The sequence below is a fragment of the Zingiber officinale genome, chromosome 8B, assembly GCF_018446385.1.
Source record: "Zingiber officinale cultivar Zhangliang chromosome 8B, Zo_v1.1, whole genome shotgun sequence".
Taxonomy (NCBI): domain Eukaryota; kingdom Viridiplantae; phylum Streptophyta; class Magnoliopsida; order Zingiberales; family Zingiberaceae; genus Zingiber; species Zingiber officinale.
This window is the reverse complement of record NC_056001.1, coordinates 74,724,447-74,737,716: the sequence shown is the minus strand read 5'-3', so window position 1 is coordinate 74,737,716 and position 13,270 is coordinate 74,724,447. Positions and strand designations below refer to the sequence as shown.

Sequence of the window (13,270 nt, the reverse complement as noted above, 5' to 3'; positions counted from 1 at the left end):
ATAAATAGTCTTTAGACCTGAAGTCACTACAGTTCCCTACATAAGGAGTTGTATACTTTGGTATCGACAAACATCACCCGTAACAGGATTGACCATAAAATCGATCACTGGGTATGCAATAAGTTATGCGGAGGGATGTGAGTGATGTAGATGAGATCTATTCCTTCCATATGACGAAAGTGATATCTATGGGCCCCTTGATTAGTAGAACACAAGAATGCATGGCCATGCTTAAATAAGTCAATATGCGATATTGAGCTTATTTAATTAAGTGTGTCTACTTAGAGATCAAGAAACATAAAGAATGATAAGAGGATGACACGGTCTATGCCTCATTGATCAATCTAGATATCGAGGATAGAAGGATTGAGTCATACAAAATAATAGCCACGGAAAGGTTAAGTCGGATCTTAACATTCTCGTCACTTGGGTAGCAATGATGCTTTGCTAGATGCCACTCATTGCTTATGTATTTAAATGTTGATTTAGATACATTGCCAACGTTACGAGAACATATTGGGTCACACACAAAGAACAAGTCAATGGAGATGGATTCATATGATGAATCATTGGATTAAATCTAATTCAAATTGGACTCATTGAGTAAGACTCAATTAAATATAACTATTGAATTGAGTCTAATTCAAATTAGACTCATTGAATCAATTGGATTGATGATTAATGAGTTGGACTCATTATATGATTTCATATTTGATGATTATTGAGTTGGACTCATTATATGATTTCATGAATTTGAATTCATGAAGAAAGAGGAGTGTACAACTTGAATTACTCATGCATTGGATGCATTGGATGAAGAGTGAACAATTTGAATTGCTCATGCATTGCATGCACTGGATTTATTGGATGAAGAGTGAACCATTTGAATTACTCATGCATATGATGCATTGGATTCATTGGATAAAGAGTGAACCATTTGAATTACTCATGCATATGATGCATTGGATTCATTGGATGAAGATAAATATTAATGTCAATCAAGGCAATTGACATTAAGGCATGAGGTAATTTCATGAATCTATAAAAGGGAGTTTTTTGATTCATTTTCATGATGAGTTTTTGGTGTTCTTGCTCTTCTTCCTCCTCCTCTCTTCCACTTAGCCGAAACTTCCAAGAAGGGTTGCTAGTACAACCTTTGGTTGTTTCATTCTCCTCTTGGTGAGTTTGTGAGATAAACGAGATTTGTTCGTGTGGATACCACAGAGGCGCGGCCACCTGATCGCGCTAAGATCCGCATCTAAAGAAACGTTGCTGTCGGGATTACGAAGGGCACGCAACAAAAGTATAACTTTCTCATGTATAAAAATTAGTACTTAGTATATGGTTTCCTTTCGCAAGGATCTTCTGGAAAGGAACTAGATCTTTTCCGCTGCGCTTTCACGTGTTTAGCGTCCTAGTTCCTTACAGTCTCCACCTCTGGCTTCATCTGATCTGGCCAAACTTGCCATAGTTCACATGGGCAGAAGCATAGATCAACGGAGACAAACAGACCTCCACCTATTTTGGTCAACTTCAATTGGAGTGGTTCTTCAGTTGAAGAATTGTACCATTGTCGCTATTTTGGTCAACTTCAATTGGAGTGGTTCTTCAGTAGAAGAATTGTACCATTGTCGGTGTCGATCTGAGGGCCACTGACATCTTCACTACTATACACCGGAGCTGGAGGTTTGATAAATCCAATTTTGTCGTGAAATACATATCAAAATCAATTAAATATCGAACCCTCTCTATACTAACATTGCATAAGGAGTAGCCCGGGTCGTCACAAGGAATGTAGACAATGTATGATAAATCTTATGATGTAATTTTATTCGAACATGAGGTTTAGGTTTAAGATCCTAAGCTAATGATAGTAAAGATAAAACTACTCTAATCTAATCTATGAGAGCATAAAGCAAAGTATCACAAATCTACTCATGATGCTAGAATTAAAACTAAGTTACATTGCAAGATCATCTAGTTAACAAACACAACTAACCTACAATTCAACAAGAATGACATTGCAAACAACTAAACAAACGGAATTGCAAAACTAAAGCATATCAAGTAGAAGAAACATTTCAACGAACAAGTTGTAGGCATGAATCAACTTGACCCCAGCACATGCAATCTTAAACAAGAAACCCAAGTCCCCAGGGCGTAGCACAGATGGGGAATGCATGGTTCTGTGGCTGAAAGGTCCAGGGGTAGATCCCCGGAGTGTCACTGCCTGGGGTTAACGTCTCCGCCATGCACTTTCCACCTGTGTACCTGCATTTACCTCCCTCCATATCCGTGGGACCGGCTCTAGGGGGGCCGCTGATGTGGCGGTTCCACATTTTTTTTTTTTTAAACAAGAAACCCAAATCCATTACATCCTCAACATAACAATCAACAAAAGATCATCCAACAAGCAATTAGATCTAAATCAACACATCTGAGAACCAAACCAAACTTGTGATCTGGATGATGAAGAAGAAGAAGAGATGGAGTTGCTGTCCGGATTTGTGGAAGAGCTGCTGGAACCAAATCTAAGGTTGAAATGTACTGTGGTTGAAGGCTAGTCGGAGAAGAGGATGAGGTGGTCGGAAGGATGATTGGAGAAGGGAAACCCCAAATTCAAAGGAGAAGGATCGGCGATGGGAAACCCCAACTCAATCCTTCGCGCTGGTGGATGGCTGCGGATGGGCTGTCCTCGGTGGAGATGGAAGTGGCGTCGCCGATTGTTGATGGATGGATCATGACCAGAGGAAGGTAAACCCCTTGACTTCTCGGTGATGCCTACGGTGGATGAAAAGTGGCCGGCGGTGATGTGCAATCAGGGAAGAGATGGCGTCGGCAAATGAATGATGAAAGAGGGAGGATGATGGCTCTCCGGAGGAAGGGAAACCCTTAACATCTGGTGGTCCACTGGTGGTCTAATCTCCGGTGAGATGGAAGGAGGCATCGAGATCGCGGGCGAAGGAGCGGCGGTGGAAGAAACTGGCCAAGAACAGAGGTGATCGCGATCGGGAGCCGAAGAAGCACGATGAAACGGTAGCTTCTCTTTTAAACTGATCTCAGATCTGAACGGACGGCCATGAACTCTCCAAATCTTGATCAACGGCTAAATCAGTTCAGATCTGGATCAAAGGGCCTAGATCTTGATCAATGGCTATTATTTACCGTCCCTTAACTTGGATGGACCAGATCTCTAATGGATTGTTCAGATCTTGTCATATCTTAAATAAACAGTCCAAATTGATCCAGAACTTTGATCTCCCCATTTAATTTCATAATTAAGTCAAATTTAGATCGATCCAACTTGAGTTCATGGCTCCCTTCATTGCCTATAAAGATCATATTCAAATCATTAACTATACTTCCATAAATAAATGATAAATTACATTAAAACTAAAAAAAATAGATTTAACTCATGAAACATGATATAAATGCGGATTTAGCACACAATTAACTCAAAAACTCAAGTATATGATCCTAAATAATATGATAAAATGATAGTTAATAAATCCTCACACTTATTTTTGTACGCCCGTGCAAGTAAATAAAATAAAGAAACAACTAAAATTCATCTCCCATGTAATTCCCTAACAATACTTAGAAGCTCATAAAAGGTAATTAAATAAGATCATCTAGAGATCAAAACAATTATGAATATTATCCCTACAACAATCAATAGGAATAGTGATATCATCCATTTGAAAAATTAAGAAATATGCAATCTCACAAAGTAGTGAATCTACTCTAACTCTCACAATCATGGATGGAAGTGGAGCTCAACTCAATGCAACTTACAACATTTCACTTGTTTTCTAATTCGTCACCACTATAAAAACATAACATGTATGAATGAATCAAAAGGACTTATTAGAGTCGTAAGAGAATAAGAGACAAGCAAAATAGGTAAAAGGAAAGAAACAAATGAAAGGAGAAAAATATTAGAATGATAAACCTGACGAGTTGACTAATTGATGTGCATAAAAGAATCTCTCTTGTTGATAAAGTAAACAAACAAATGTGGGATTTTGTAACTAATGTCGGACTTGTTTTTACCCCTCATGGAGCAAAATCAACACTCATCTTCATTTCCTTTGAAATCCTACCAAGTTCCAGAAATTCTAGATTCTACTCGCAGCTTTAGTCATGAGTCATGACTTCTGCCCTTTTATGAAGATAATCTGGTGAAATCCAATCTGTTCCATACTTCTATTCCTTCGGCATATCTCTTACTAATCCTTAGGCATTTCAACTTTTGACTTCATATATTTAATTCTGTTCTCACATCAGTTTAAATCCATATTCTAAAACCAAATTTAGACTCAAGCTCAAGCTCAAGCTCAAGGAATTTCTGCAATTCAAGGATTTAGAAACCAGATTCATAAGTGAAAATATTTGATTTGTATCTTGTGTGGTTTAGCAATTGGATGAGTGTGGAGAAGAACAATCTTTCTTACTTCTTGAACTTTGCACTTATCGGAGAGTTGCACAAGAATCTTGGAACACATCACTTTAATTTGATACTCAGCTCCCCTTCTCAGCAGCAGCAGATGTCAATTTCAGACATCATTGATCATAAATTCTAGTTTCTTCAGATTTTTTTCCTATAATGCAGTTCCCTTTTACTTGTATGGGTGAAGAACCAACTAAACTCACAGCAATACTTCCTTAAACCAAACTCATGCAAGCCCCTACTCAAGCATCAGTTAACTCTTCATTAGAATTGTTCAATTGAATTTTCAGCAACTTTAATTCTGTTAAGTTCTGGAAATCACAAATTCCATACTAACTTCAATCATAGCATTTACACCTTCAAGGTTCCTTTATCTCAACTTGTTTAGTGGTGTGGTATCAAATTCTTGATAACAGATGATAATCTAGTCCCAGATAGAATAAGATTACTAGTTTGAGCCATGAAAACTCGAAAAGGAAAGTACCAATTGACAATGGCAACTTAAGAACTTCACTTGAATTTCTCAATGATCCAGAAATTAGTTTCAGAACATCAGGTTCAATGCAACTCATCTTTCTAGAGATCAGATTCATTAAAAACTCAACCAATTGAGCTATCTCAGGTTTCAAATTTTCATGAATTTGAACAAGACAATCAGATTCAAAGAACTTCAGGAAATTAGTTTCAGAAATTCAGATTCAGAGAATTCCAGACTTGAATCTTGATAAGTTTGGAATGGGTTGTAATACCAATTGTCAAGAGAGAGATAGAAACTTCTTTTGAAGTTGTCACTAAACAGAAATTTCAGTTAATCTTGGCACACAACAACTCCTTCAGATTTTTCTCTTCTTTTGTAGCTACACCCAATGTCATTCAGCTTGAGATCTGTCTTTCTATTGCATTAGCAGAAAACCAAATCAAATAGAATGTGGCAACAGTAAAGAAGCAATTCAGAAATTCAAGGGTTCGAACTCAGCTACTTCCTGGGATATCAATTTTAAGGAAGGTTTCAATTTCTTAAAATGAAATAGTAGTGTAGAATCTCAGTACTACTATAGAGTTCCTCTATCAAACTGATTTAGAACTCAACTAATTTCTTATTCTTCACAATTTCTCTTCTTCCCTTCTTGAAGTTGCATTCATATTACATCAGCAGTGGCAATTCAGAATTGAGTTCCTGCATTACAGTTTCAGAAATCAAACCTGGTACTCCATCCAAACAGAAAATTCAGTATCAATAAAGAGTTGGTGCACTACCATAAACTCCTCCATAAACTTGAAAAGGTAGATAGAATTAGCTCATTGCTCATACCCCCTTAACAGCAACATTTTGAAGCTGAGTTACAATTCAGAAACAGTTGTAAACATTCATTTTTAGGAAATCAACTTCAACTTCAATCCAGGCAAACTTCAATCAGTTTTAAGGAAGCAATAACTAATTATCAGATTTAAACTTTTGCTTCATGTCCAGCCACAACCATCTTCCCTACTCGAATTAAAATTATGAAGCAATAGCTTTTCAGTTCAGATGATTTCAGAATTCTAATTTTTCACAACTTTAAATTTCAGTGATCAGCTAGTTCTCTCCTGTTTCCCTGATAGCTTAAAGAATCCATTCATTCATTTTGCACAAGTGAAGAAACAAACAAGATATGAACAACTAAGTTGCCTGCTGAAACAGATTCCTACTTTATAATCATTTCAGAATTAATTCCAGGATTCTAAAAATTTCAGAATTCAGATTCTTGAGTTTGATAAATCTTGACTCATTCGAAAATTTGAAAGACTAGAAAGATTCTTGTTTTGGTTTTTGATCTCCTGCCAAATTCTGAATTCAGAAACTCAAATCTAGCAGGAGCTTAAAACATTGAAGTTGTCACAGATTCCAGAATTACAGCATTAAAAATTTGAACAATTTTTTTTAAAACTAATCAGCAGTACAACTAACTCAAACAAAGCCAAAAAACAGAACCTTCAAATTCCAGCCTTAATTACTGCACATTATATGCATCAAGCATCAATAGCAAGGACATGAAGTCATCCAAAATCTTCAAGATCTCCAAACACATGCAAACCCCTCCCCCACACTTAGAATTTTATCCGTCTCAAACATTCCAACTCATCAAGCAATCAATCCAAAACTCTCAATGGAATTAAGAGAAAGAAAAAGTGGTACGAGATATAAGTGACAAGTGAGTTATTCACTAGCATTTGAAAGGGAAAGAAATCAAAGAATAAGAAAGAAATATCCTTCATCATCTCCATGCATGCATATAATATTGTGATTTTAAAAAGAAGCAAAGCAAGTTCTAGAGTTTAATTGTTATAAGTGCATGTCACACAAAAAAAGAATAAAGTATAGGCATGAAGTAGTCCATTGACCTAAAAATTGATGGTCAAAATTAAAAAAAAACTTTTACGATTCTCAAGCTATTACTAAGAACACACATGAAGAATTTTATTCAAAACCAAATGCTATCTAGACTAAACAAAGTGCAATGTATGAAAGCAAAATATGAAAGCAAAGTGTGAAAGTAAAGAACGTACGCAGTAAAAAGAAAAATAAAGAATGGACTCCCCTTTATTCTTGGTAGTTATAAATGATTTAGAAGCAGAATCCATGTCGGTAATAGGGTGGTCCTTCCTAGTGGTTGGAGTCGATTAAGGTACAAAATCCACTCCAAAAGTGGAATGCTATGTTGAGGTGAACACCTTTTTTCCCACAGTGTACTCTTGAAAAATTCTTCCGGGAGGTCAGAGCTGGTTCAGTTGGAGTGTCCACTCTGGACACTTGATTTTTGCTGGACCTACAAGGCCAAGGAAAAAAAACACCTCCCACACGCATGCGGGGTAAAAAGAAGATGAAATAATGTCAGACTCTATAAAGTATACATCAAGGAATGAATCGCAACCAATAAAATCAATAACTGGTACCTCTAAAAAGTTTTCTAAAAGATCAAAAGAAATACTAAATTTATCATGTTGGAAGGTACCTGGAGGTTCTGAAATAATGACCGTGGCCTTCTCCTGATCAGGAAAAGGCTCTAACTCTATTGGGGGTACAACTAAAAGAAGTTATTCTTAGGGCTCTGCGTCCACAACACAAGTCCCTACACTCTCTTCATCAATATCTGGTTTAGATGTGTTGGGATGTATACTATAAGCCTAGTTTTTGTATGAACATCTGTTTTTGAGATATTTTGAAATGAGAAACACTTTGGTCAAATGTTTGCATTTTCCATTTATATATATACAGTTTTCCATTTAATTTATATCGTAGATAACATGATGTGTGGTGTCACACAGAAGATCATATTTTCGATTCCTTATAAATTATAAAAAGTAGCTCACAACCAAGATGGACAGGGACAAACCATTGGAACGGTTGTAGTGTAATTTGGTATTAGATTGTCTTAACTATATAATTGCACTAGTACACTATGTGTGTATTAAGCAGAACTATTTGAGGTTGTTCGATTTATACCGACTGCATAAAATAACAGAACCTCTATTATTATGGATGTGTGTACTCTTAATCCCGATATAATAACAAGCACATATGCTTAGTATTTATTTCTTTAACTTATCAATGGGTGATATTTATTCGTTAAATCAATAGGTCCGATAAGTTGGGAGATAGTACCATTTATATGGTGTGTTGTTGATTATAAAAGGAAACTGTGTCCTATTTATTTAGGTTGATGATATCCCCTTGAGGAGCTCATAAGGATTATCATGTAAACCCTGCAGGTGGACTTAGTCCGACATAATAATAAAGTTGAGTGATACTGCTCTTGGAGTCAAATGTTAATTAAGTGAGTTGTCAGTAACTCATTTAATTAACTGGCATACGATATCTTAAACACAGGGAGATTAATGCACTCATGATAAGAAGGAGCTCATATTGTAATATGGGATTGGTACGATAATTCAATAATAACTCTTTAGTGGTATGAGTTATTATTGATGAACTTGAGTTGGGTGTTCGGATCGAACACAGGAAGCTCAAGTCTATCAAAAGGTCAAAACCAATTCCTTCTCTCGGTCCCTGTTGTAGCCTCTACATAGCCTCGCATTCACTCGTTTGATTTTGTTTCCTACCCAAGAAAGAGGTCGGCCAAGCCTTGCTTGGTGTCCAAGCAAGGGGCCGACCAAACCAAAAGAAAAGAAAAGGAAAAGAAAAGAAAAAAGGAGTTGTAAAAGGGAGATTTTTTTCTCAACAGAATTAGAGATTTTTCTAAAAAGAATTATGTTAATTCTTTCTTAGAAATTCTCTAAAAAGAATTATATTAATTCTTTCCTAAGAAATTTTTCTAAAAAGAATTATGTTAATTCTTTTCTAGAGATTTTTTCTAAATAAAAATTCTGTTAATATTTCTTCTCTTTTATCTGATGCCAAAGGTTATAAAAAGGGAGGAGGTCATGCTACCATAACCTAATCTCTCTTGAGTTGTTTTCCCTTGCTTGTGGTCGGCACCTCATCTCTTCTTTTCTCTCTTTTCTTTTCCCCTAGAGCTGGCGCCCACCTCCTCTCTTCCGCCTAGGGCCGGCGCTCCACCTTCTCATCTCTTCCTCCCTTTCCTCCCTCTAGGGTCGGCGCATATCTCCTTTGGTGGCCGGAGCTTAGAGGAGAAGAAGAAGAAGAGAAGAACTACCCTAGGTGGTAGGCAATTTCGAGGAGAAGAAGGAGGCGCCCCTTTTCTTTGCATCTTTTAGTGGTAGGCGGCTTAGAAACAAAAGAAGGTTCGGGTGATTTGTCTTGGTAGATGGTCGCCCACACGACGTCCAAGAAGAGGAGAGGAATACAGCAGAAGATCAAGAGGTCTTTGTCTACGAAGAAAGGTACAACTAGTTATTTATTCCGCAGCGCAACTAGTTATGTTTTCTTTGTATGGATCCTGAACACCAACACAAGAGACAAGCGATCTTGTGCTTCGATCAAGGTGTGTTTTGGTCAATCAAGGACTTGCTTGATTGATCAAACACATGTCTGATCCAGCATGTAGGTTGCTACAAAAGTTCTGTGCCTGTACAAATTTTTGTATAGGGGTTTTACACAGAACGGAATTTCGAGCGCCAACAAGATGATGGTGCAACTAAAGGAGGTGATTCTTGGAACATTACTTCCACCATGCAAGTCCCTACACTTTCATCATCAATAGAATCAATTTTTGTACCATCAATAGTGTTAGCCAAAAGTTTACATCCAGAATTTGTAACAATAATATCATTAGAATCAAAATTATCTACAATTACAACATCACAGCACAAAAAACTAGAAGAGTCCTGCAGAGCTGCACTGCCCAAGTCAAGACTATCACAATCTCTATAATCCAACCTCAGACATGACAACCTCTAGAATGCTCTTCAAGATGATTGAGCTTGTCGTTGGCTGATCGATGCTGCATCATTTGATCCATATAGATCTGGTAATTCTATAACAATGCTTCAGTTTCCTGTTGGGACTGGATATAGGCCTCTTGTTGCTGCTGCATCTGTTGCATTAACTCTTTCAGATCTTGAAATTCTGATTGACTGATGGCATGAATTTCTTCACTGAACCCTTGAAGTGTTTACCAAGGAACTGACTCGATCTGCTGGACTGAATGTGACCATTTGGGCATAGGATTATCCTGAAATCTTTGTGGCCTCTGATATGATGGAAAAGATTGATCCAATTATTGTTGCTCACTCCCATGCATGAAAATTTGATGGTCCATCCAGTCTAAATTTCAACATTGAGGATGCCCAATAGCATGTTGTTGTGTGCCCCCATACTGCTCTAGAATCTGGGGTTGAAAGTACTGAGTCAAATAATTGCCCCAGTCATGACTATAGGTGCTAGGAGCTAAATCATACACATTTTGATATTGATGTTGGGAATACTGGGTTCCATAGGAAATCTAGCAGTCTTTCGGATGAGGTGGCATATAGCAACTGGATAAGAAGGACTATCACAATTAGTACATATGTGCCTCACTCGCCCATTATCCAAATTGTGATATTCATTAAAACCTCCAAATTACTGAGAATAGAGACTCATATTGAACTAAAAGAATTGTCTTAGTCTTGTACTGAAACACTAACAGACAAGATCAGAAGACACAAGAGCATATGATATCAAATACATCGATATATGAACATTAAAGCACTTAACAATTTTTTTTAATTTTTATAGAAAAATAAGAAAACAATTGTAAAATTATCAAACATCACTACACTCCCCGGCAACGACACCAAATTTAATAAACCCAATTTTGTCGTGAAATTGGTATTAAAATCAATTAAGTACCGAACCCTCTCTACATTAACATAGCATAGGGAGTAGTCTGGGTCGTCTCTCACAAGGAATGTAAACAATGTATGATAAATATCAGGATGGAATTTTATTCAAACATGGGTTTGGGTTTAAGATCCAAGCTAATGACAGTAAAGATAAAGCTACTCTAATCTAATCTATGAGAAAATCTACTCATGATGATGGAATTAAAACTAAACTACATTGCTTGATCATCTAGTTAACAAACACAACTAACCTACAATTCAATAAGAATGATATTGCAAACAACTAAGCAAACGGAATTGCAAAACTAAAGAATATCAAGTGGAAAACATTTCAACAAACAAGTTGTAGGCATGAATCAAATTAACCCTAATACAAGCAATCTTAAACAAGAAACCCAAATCCAATACATCCTCAACATATCAATCAACAAAAGATCATCCAACAAGAAATTAGATCTAAATCAACACATTGGAGAACCAAACCAAACTTGCGATCTAGATGAAGAAGAGATGGAGTTGTTGTCCGGATCTGTGGAAGAGCTGCTGGAACCAAATCTGAGGTTGAAAGGTACTGTGGTTGAAGGCTAGTTGGAGAAGAAGATGAGGTGGTCGGAGGGATGATCGGAGAAGGGAAACCCCAAATCCAAAGGAGGAGAAGGATCGGCAATGGGAAACCCCAACTCAATCCTTGGCGCTGGTGGACGGCTGCGGATGGGCTGCCCTCGGTGGAGATGGAAGTGGCGTCGCCGATTGTTGATGGATGGATCACGACCAGAGGAAGGGAAACCCTTGACTTCTCGGTGATGCCTACGGTGGATGAAAAACAGGGAAGAAGAGATGGCGTCGACGAATGAATGATGAAAGAGGGAGGATGATGTAGGGGTGTCAATTCGGGTGGGTCGGGTCGGGTTGGGTCGGGTTGAGTTTTTTTTTTTTTTTTTTTAACCCAACCCGCACCCGAACCCGAACCCGAACCCGACCAACCCGATCAACCCGAACCCGACCCATATAACCCGAAAATCCGATTCAAAACGACTTTTTTGGGCTATTTTCCCTATAATTCTTCACTTTTATCTCAATATTCCATCATTATCATACAAACATGATATTAATATACATAAAAACATCTAAATTTTTAAAATAAAATTTGATTTAACTCTAAAAAAACCCACAAAACCCTATATTTAAGCCAACCCGGGTCAACCAAACGACCAACGAAATTTTCTCTCCAACCCTCCAACCGAACGACGAATGAATGATGAAAGAGGGAGGATGATGGATCGCCGGAGGAAGGGAAACCCCTTGACTTATGGTGATCCGCTGGTTGTGTAATCGTCGGTGAGATGGAAGGAGGCATCGAGATCGCGGGCGAAGGAGCGGCGGTGGAAGAAACTGGCGAAGAACAGAGGTGATCGCGATCGGGAGCCGAAGAAGCGGGATGATACTGTAGCTTCTCTTTTAAACTGATCTTAAGCTGATCTTGATCAACAGCTGGATCAGTTGAGATTAGATCAAAGGGTCTAGATCTTGATCAATCACTATGATCTACTGTCCCTTAACTTGGATGAACCAGATCTCTAGTGGATGGTTCATATCTCCTTATATATTAAATGGACGGTTCAGATTAGTTTGGAGCTTGATTTTTCCATTTAATCTTAGAATTAAGTTCAATTTGGATCGATTCAACTTGACTCCATGGCTTCCTTCATTGCCTACAAAGATCACATTCAAATGATTAGTCATAATTTCACAAATAAATGATATATTGTATTTAAGTTCAAAAATAGGCTTAACTCGTGAAATATAATATAAATGAGGATTTAGCACACAATCAACTCAAAAACTCAAATATATGATCCTAAATAATGTGATAAAATGATGGTTATTATGGTTCAATCTCCGGGTCTCTCATGTGACGGCGGGGAAAATCTTTAGATTTGAGGTTTGGCTAACTTAGTTTACTTTCATATTTGATTTTTTTATCTTTATTTATCTTATGCATGTTTGGTTATCATCTATTATGCTTGTTTATCATGCCTATCGATCGTGATTCTTGGTGATTCTTGTGTTACAGGGTGACAATGCGGTGCAGGGTGATCTTCAATGGTTAGATAAGATTATTGGTTAATTCTTGATACATGTCTTTCTATCGATGGTGATATTCATAACGTAGGATGATAATGCGTTATGGGTTCATCATTGATGGTTAACTAAGAATTCGTATATTGCATTAGTGTTAGAGAAGCCCTCCCCCCCCCCCCCCCCCCTCCCAACCCCAACCCCCCAAATCCCCTTGTTTGACTTTGTTTGAAGACGAACATCCTGCCATTAGTTCCGCGCGAAAGAGACGACTTAGGGTCCTCTACTATACTGCCTTAGTGTAGATAAGGGGTTTCAGTTGATTATAATTTATAGAATTTGGGAGCTACAATGGTGATCGTTTGTTTTTAGATTGTGTGCAAGTTTTGCTTGTTTCTTGTGTTTTCAATTTTTCATGATTTTATTGTCTATTCCCTTGTGATTCTTATTATGATA

At 37.4% G+C, this 13,270-nt stretch overlaps 1 long non-coding RNA gene across 2 annotated transcripts; it reads right to left on the bottom strand.

The window, feature by feature from the left end:
- Nucleotides 1-2,006: 2,006 nt before the first annotated feature.
- LOC122014364 lies at nucleotides 2,007-7,711 on the bottom strand. 2 transcript variants are annotated; one of them, XR_006120653.1, is made up of 3 exons: nucleotides 5,708-7,711; nucleotides 3,953-5,627; nucleotides 2,007-3,329 (listed from the first exon to the last, which is right to left on the bottom strand). It is a non-coding gene; the product is annotated as an uncharacterized LOC122014364 (long non-coding RNA). The 2 variants fall into 2 exon arrangements; XR_006120652.1 differs by having other exon boundaries at nucleotides 2,009-3,329; nucleotides 4,455-5,627.
- Nucleotides 7,712-13,270: the final 5,559 nt, after the last annotated feature.